Here is a 7129-nt window from a genome sequence, read left to right as displayed (position 1 = left end):
GTTGATCATTAATACTTTTTATTGAACTTTCTTGCATGTGTGCATTAACAAATAATTGCTATATGAAGTATTGTTTAGAACCATATTAATATTTCTAAATAAACCTCTCCTTGAAGTTTAAAAACATTTTTTTAGAACCCAAGAATACACTTTACAAGTTGACAGCTCGGCCATCGCAGCCTTTGTTGGTTTTACACCCATTAGTAGTTCTGTAAACGTCACTCCCCCCCCTGCAGTGTAACCACCCGCTCAACAACGTGTAAAAAAGAATCGAACAGATGACGTGATTGTATTAACACATTGAACCTTGAAACAAACACACTTAAGACTTTGTTTTTTGCGAGGAAAAAACTAAAAACCTCTGACCTAACACGTTTCATTTCTAATAAAAAAAAGTGTGTCAAACTCTTCAAAAGAGCTAAAGAAACTAATGTTGTTTAATTATTCTCATATCAAAAGAAGGACAACGTCCACGCGCCAAAAAGCGTCTGAACATATAAATAATTCCCATCACATTATCCACCCACCCGCCTCCAACATTTCAAGCAACTAACCCGCGAAGGCTGAAGCTGCTGCTTTTAAAGGCACAAAAAAAAACACATTCCCTCAGTGCAGGAAGTGATGTCACTGAAGGCCCAGCCAATGGAAGCACGAGAAAGAGTTCAAACTGGCGCCAAACTCACCTGGCATTAATTATGCAAATGAGGCAGGTACATAGGCGGCGAGGCTCCGCGCGCACGGGTTTGATCCCTCAGTAGCGCCTCGAGTGTGTCCGTGTCAGGGACACAGCGCACGGAGCTCCACGGCGCCCAGAAGCCCAGCACGGAGCCCCACAGCGCCCAGAAGCCCAGCACGGAGCCCCACGGCGCCCAGAAGCCCAGCACGGAGCCCCACAGCGCCCAGAAGCCCAGCACGGAGCCCCACAGCGCCCAGAAGCCCAGCACGGAGCCCCACAGCGCCCAGAAGCCCAGCACGGAGCCCCACAGCGCCCAGAAGCCCAGCACGGAGCCCCACAGCGCCCAGAAGCCCAGCACGGAGCCCCACGGCGTCCTGAAGCCCTGCACGGAGTTCTTTCATGGTGAGTAGCGCCTCCGAGGGGGTCATCAGGGCCGGAGTGGCCGGTAGATGCGTCCCCCCCCCCCCTGACCTGGGGGGTCCGTCGCGGCCCCTGAACTTTCTATAATCCTCCCGTCCATCTCCCCCCAGGGCCGGCGTCAGTCTGGTGCGGGGGGGGGGGCTCCATGCCTGGGGGGCCACACTTACAAGACTGACCCTGCCTGCGCTTCATCAGTCTCAATGTCAGGAGTCGAAATGTCGTTTTCAGGGTCTTTAGAAGTTTAATTGAGTTTTGGCATGAGCTTTTAGTCAGTCGTTCCTCGCTGCCTCACACTGGGGGCGGCGCTATCAGTGAACCAACAGGCGAGACAGGTGCCAAGTGGACCCTGTATGTGCCCAGATTATTATAGCGCAACATTAGTATTTTTAATTCACACAATAGCTTTTGTATAGGTGGTTTTCTGATTTATGGATTTGAAAAGTGCTTTCATGCGCATATATGAAGGACATCGAGCTTCGGTGAAATCCAATATTTGCCCGAAGCTCCCGCAGCTTCAGTGGAGAAGCTGCGATGGATCCAGGTTTTGTGGTCATTTTGGACAAATCATCGCTGAATGGCTGTTTGTCTCCTATGTCGATGCTTTGTTTTTACCTCCTAAGGTTTCTATAGTGTGACCTCTAGCTGAGCTATCGAAGCGCTTCACATGAACAGCAGTCACATTGTACAAGGTCACATTCATGTCTTTGAGGCACTTGAGATTTGCCAGAGTGACAGGATGCTGAGCCAATCAATGACTCGAACCGAGCTCGACCAGTTCCAAAGTTGCAAGCTCTGGCTGGTATGCCACATCCTGGGTAGATGGAGGGTGGCGGGCAGAACGCACATAATAGCTCGGCCCACTGAGTCCGACACTCCAGCAGGACCTCAAGCGGGGCCAGAGCCAGGCTCGAGCCAGGGCCAGGCTTCAGGCTCGAGCCAGAACCAGGGTCAGGGCCAGGCTCGAGCCAGAGCCAGGCTTCATGCTCGAGCCAGAACCAGGGTCAGGGCCAGGCTCGAGCCAGGGCCAGGCTTCAGGCCAGGCTCGAGCCAGAGCCAGGCTCGAGCCAGGGCCAGGCTTCAGGCTCGAGCCAGAACCAGGGTCAGGGCCAGGCTTCAGACTCGGGCCAGGCTTCAGGCTCGAGCCAGAGCCAGGGCCAGGCTCGAGCCAGGGCCAGGCTTCAGGCCAGGCTCGAGCCAGGGCCAGAGCCAGGCTCGAGCCAGAGCCAGGCTTCATACTCGAGCCAGAACCAGGGTCAGGGCCAGGCTTCAGACTCGGGCCAGGGCCAGGCTTCAGGCTCGAGCCAGAGCAGGCGGGGAGTCTATTCCTGGAGGGTCACACTCACAAGACTGCCTGGGGGTCCCATACCTGGGGGGCCGGGGGGAGATGTCTCCATGCCTGGGGGGGGGGGGGGGGGGGCGAGGATGTCTTCATGCCTGGGGGGGGGGGGGGGCGCGGGGCGGGGGTGCACGCACGGAGGAAGATCACACGCAAACTAGCACCACGAATTGAACATTAGACCTAGAAAGGAAGTCCACAGAAAAAGGATTTAATTGCACAATAATGAATGAAAAAGCAACTTGCATTTCAAATGCAGTAAATGCCCGGGAGGGGGGGTGGAGGCTGCATTGTGACAAGATATGTATTTATTTATTTATGCATTTTTATATAGCGCGGACTTTACCCGAAGGCGTCAGAGCGCTTCACACTAGGAACAGAAATGAAACATAATGAGAAACATTACAAAAGAGCAGATTGCTAAAACATACGTTACTTACATAAGGTAATAGTGACAATTGTGAGCAAACAAAATACTTGAGGTAGTAAAAAATGATGAACAACCAAAAATACATGAGGTAGTCAAAAGTGTACAAGAGGAAAAGTGACAAGTGTGCAGTTAGAAGAGAAAACAGAGTATAATTTGAGGTATAATACTGCAATAAGTGCTGGCACAAGAACAGGCGTTACGTAGGCAAGGTGGCACTTGTGCAAGTATCAAAGGTAAAAACATGTGAGAGGTAGCAACCGTGTGTTACAAGGGCAAAGTGTTGTGTGCATGTTACAAAAGGGCACCGAACACAAGTACATGGAGAATACTGCAAAAAGGCAGACACTCCCATCACAGGAGAACACTGGGAAGGCACTTCCATGGTCATGGAAAGTAGTAAATATCAGTAGTGGGAAGCCTTCCTCCAAATAGCAAGAGGACGTGAATTACTATTGGAGGTGTCTCTGGAGGAGGAGAACTTTGAGGTCCCTTTTGAAGGCCTGGGAGGAGGTGGTGGTCCGGAGCTCAGGCGGAAACGAGTTCCAGATTCTCACTGCGTTGCCTGAAAAGGATTGGGCCATTGTTCTTTCCTTCTTGAAAGTGGGAGGTTCAAGCAGTAGATTCTCGGCATTGCGTGAAGGTCTAGAGCCTCCAGAGAGTTTCAGTTTATTCGCCAGGTAGCGGGGAGAGGAGGAGTGCAAGGCTTTGTGAGTGATACAAGCGGTCTTGCACTTGAGAAGGGCATCTTCAGATATGGGGTCAAAACTCTGCCAAATGGCTAAGGATTTGCGCTCCTCTGGAGGTGTAGGATGAGCAACCTGATCCACAAGTGATTTCACCTTTCCATCGAAGAAAGTAGCGAAATCCGCTGCTCTCTTTGTAGAATCCTCCACCTTGGAAGTTGGGGGAGAGCAGCTCGGAGTCTTGATGAGATCGAATAGTTTTTTGGGTCTATTTTTGGCGGAATCAAGGAGGGTTTTGAAGTGCGTCGCTTTCTCAAGGAAGATGTGCTTGTGGTATTTGGATCTTGCTGTGCGAAGCAAGGCTAAATTGTCAGTGGAAGGCAATTGCCTCCATTGCTTCTCCAGGAATCTTAGCTGCTTCCTTTCCTCATAAAGGGATTTGTTGAACCAAGGTGCTGAGGGAGTGGGCCTTATCCTTTTGCTTTTGAGTGGGGCAACGTTATTAATTTCAGCTGCAAGAACTGTGAGGCATTGGGAGGTGAGATCGTCAACAGCTATGTTCGGGTCTAGCCTTGGAAGTGAAAGCAAAGCTGATTCACAGAGGGGACCGACATCAATGTTTTTGGCATCACGGAACCAGGAGATGGCCCTTTTGGGTTGGCCAAGAGTTATAGAGTGTGAAAGTTGTAGAGAGAATGGGATGAGGTGGTGGTCAGACCAATCTACATGAATAGGGGTAGTAGTAGAAAGCATGCCTGCTTTAGAAATAACAAGATCCAGGATTGCGCCCTTAGAGTGGGTTGGTTCAGTGCAGTGTTGGATAAGATCATTTGCCGAGAGGAAGGTGGCCAGTGAGTTCGCAGAGGAGTCTTGCGGTGCGCCCCAGTGGAGATTGAAGTCACCCACGATGGTCTGATTGTCACTTTGAGAGTATTGGTCGCTGATGAAGTCTTTGAGATCTTCTATAAACGAAGAGCTACTACTACGAGGCGGGCGGTAAATGATATGGAATCTGAGCGGTGAATGGTGCTGCAATTGAAGCTCAAGAGAAAGGCATTCAAAGGTGAGGGAGGAGCTGCTAGGAGACGCCTTAAGTTGGAGGGCGTTTCTGAAGATGACTGCAACACCTCCCCCCGTGTTTTCAGCTCTGTCATTCCTAAATATGGAATAACCTGTGGGTAATAGGAGATCAAACATAGAGTGGGAGGTATCTTTGAACCAGGTCTCTGTGAGGAAAAGCATGTCAAGTTTGTGAAGGGTGATGGTGTCGGAGATTTCAAGTTTGTGTTTTACTGCAGATCTGCAGTTGTGGAGCAGACAGCGCAGCTCTGTCAAGACTGTTTTGGTGACGGGGGCACTTGGGCTCTGAAGGGTGATCGGGATATTGTACATTTGCCTGGGTGCTCGGGAGGGTTTAGGTGGACGCTTTGTTCTGACAGAGGTGATTGTCGGAATAGTGTAGACAGTGGGGTTGCTAGGGTATGCCTGTTGAAGAAGGGTGGCGTTCAAGGGCTTGTGTGAGTTAACGACGCTTGCAGACGAAGGGTTGAGCTTGGCTGTATTGGGGTGAGGGGGCGAGGTGCATCTCTGGGGAAGTTGGGAGGGGATAGAGGTGCATGGAGGGGTGGGGATCTTAGAGCATAAAAGTGAAATGGCAGCTGTAAGCTGAGAGATGGAGGTGATCAGAGAACCTAGTGTATTTTCCAGTGAGAAAGAGGCAGAGCACGGAAGGTTGGGTGGCTCGATTGAAATAAGGGGGGGTGGAATTGGTGGTGGACGGCAGGGAGAGGTGGGGGGACAGGGGGTGTGTTGGGGGGTGGAGTTCACAGGTGGGGAAAGGTGGAGGTTGGGAGCGGGAGTAAATGGATTGGGGGTTAGGGGAGAGTTGTCATTGTTGGTGATGCAAGAGGGAGAGGAATTAGGGACAAATTTAGAGGGAGAAATGTGCGGAACACGTCGGTAGGGAAGTAGGAGGGGGGAGGCCTGTGTGGCGTCATGGGAGTGTAGGAGGTTTGGGCGGAAAAGAGGTGCATTGGTTGCGGAGGTCCTGTCAGTTAGGAGAGGTAGCGGTGAGGGAACGGTCAACTGGCAGAGTGAGGGGGGTTGAGAGAAAGGGAAGTTGAGGAGGGGAAATGGTTCTGCTGGGCCCGAGGGAGGGAGAAGGAAGGTGTTCCTAGGAGGGGAAAGGGGGTAGAGCAGCAGTACTGTAGGAGTAGGAGGGAGGAGAGAGATGCAGTGGGAATGTGGCAAACACGGGGTGAATGACGAGGGAATGAAGGGGTGGAGAGGAGGGACGGAAGGAGGGCTAAGGGGAGCATAGAGACAGTTAATTGGGGAAGAGTGTTGGAGGAGAGGTGGACTAAAGAAGGGGGTGATGGGAAGAAGTATGGGGGAGGAGAATAGATTGGAGTATCGTGATAGTGCAGATGGGACGAGGAGCGTGTTAGCTAGTGGTAAGGCTGAAGTAATGCGGGAGGGGACATACTGTGGGGGGGGAGGAATAGGAGATGAGGTAAGTTGGGGGGGAAAGGGAAGAGGGCCGATCTGCGCTTCTCGAGAGTGCAGCCAATTGGAGTGGGGTGGGGTCGGCGGAGGAGAAAGGGAGTAATGGGTGGCGCTGGAAGAAGAGTCAAGGGGAAACCCGGTTGCAGAGACGGGGAGTAAGGAGGGGAAGAGGTGGTCAAAGAGCGAGAGGCAGGAGTCTTTGCCTTGGATCATGACAGTACCGTTGTTAGAGTGAGATAGTGAGGTAGCCATTGAAGCACCCAGAGGGGGAAATTTTTAGTTGTTTCCCATAAGGGATAGAGGAGGAGGAGGTGACGTTAAGGGAATTGTAAAAACTGTTGGACCAAGAGGGGATGTCGCGAGTGAAGAAGATGAAATCGTTTTTAAGCCTCCCAAGACGACCATTGTAAAATTGATCCACAAAGAGGGAGTCCGGGAAACGTTCAATAGTGTTATGCTTAAGTCGTTTTATTGTAGCTTTAGTCTGGTCGGGAGGATAAATGATTTTGTAGCAATTGGCTCCAGTCTTAACTCGAGAGGTGGCCATGTTGGAAAGCTGCGGCGAAGGAGGGTGGGGGAGAGATGAGAGGGGTGTTGCTGGGAGAGCGGTAGTGAGGAGAAAAAAGAGGGCAAAAAGGGGGCGCATAATCCAAACGGTTATGGTGGAAAAGACGGGTTAATGTGCCGTCATGCTGTAAAAAGGCCTAAACGGTGCAGCTGGCACTACTTGCTGCGCAGCTGTAAAAGTCCTAAACGGTGCAGCTGGCACTATTTGCTGCGCAGCTGTAAAATTGATTCAAAATAAATACCACACAGTTAAAGAGTTTAATGGAAGGCGATTTTGATGGAGGAATGCATTACTCGCAGACGCCCGCAGGGATGTCCGCTTGCTTGACGGAAGCACTGGCCGTGGAGAAGAAACATCTGGAAAATAGTAGTCAAAGATGGCCGCCAACATAGCAAATAGAGGGACAAGAGTAGTAGTCCTTTGTCTATTGTTGCAGTGATTACAGAGTTACAGAGTGATTACAGAGTAGTGATTACTGAGATACTGTCTTTGAGAGAGCTCAGGGTGTGCA

General features: G+C 51.1%; 1 long non-coding RNA gene across 1 annotated transcript in view; it reads left to right on the top strand.

Annotated features, from left to right (window-relative positions):
- The first annotated feature begins 773 nt into the window (after positions 1-773).
- Positions 774-7129, top strand: part of LOC147666750 (uncharacterized) — a 92684-nt gene continuing 86328 nt past the window's right edge. Inside the window, exon 1 of the long non-coding RNA XR_015304736.1 lies at positions 774-1078. This is a non-coding gene — a long non-coding RNA (uncharacterized LOC147666750). The remainder of the gene's footprint in view (positions 1079-7129) is intronic.

Source organism: Lissotriton vulgaris, unplaced genomic scaffold, assembly GCF_964263255.1.
Source record: "Lissotriton vulgaris unplaced genomic scaffold, aLisVul1.2 SCAFFOLD_831, whole genome shotgun sequence".
NCBI classification, from domain to species: Eukaryota; Metazoa; Chordata; class Amphibia; order Caudata; family Salamandridae; genus Lissotriton; species Lissotriton vulgaris.
Note: the sequence above shows the minus strand (reverse complement) of the source record. Positions and strands in the feature narration are given on the sequence as shown.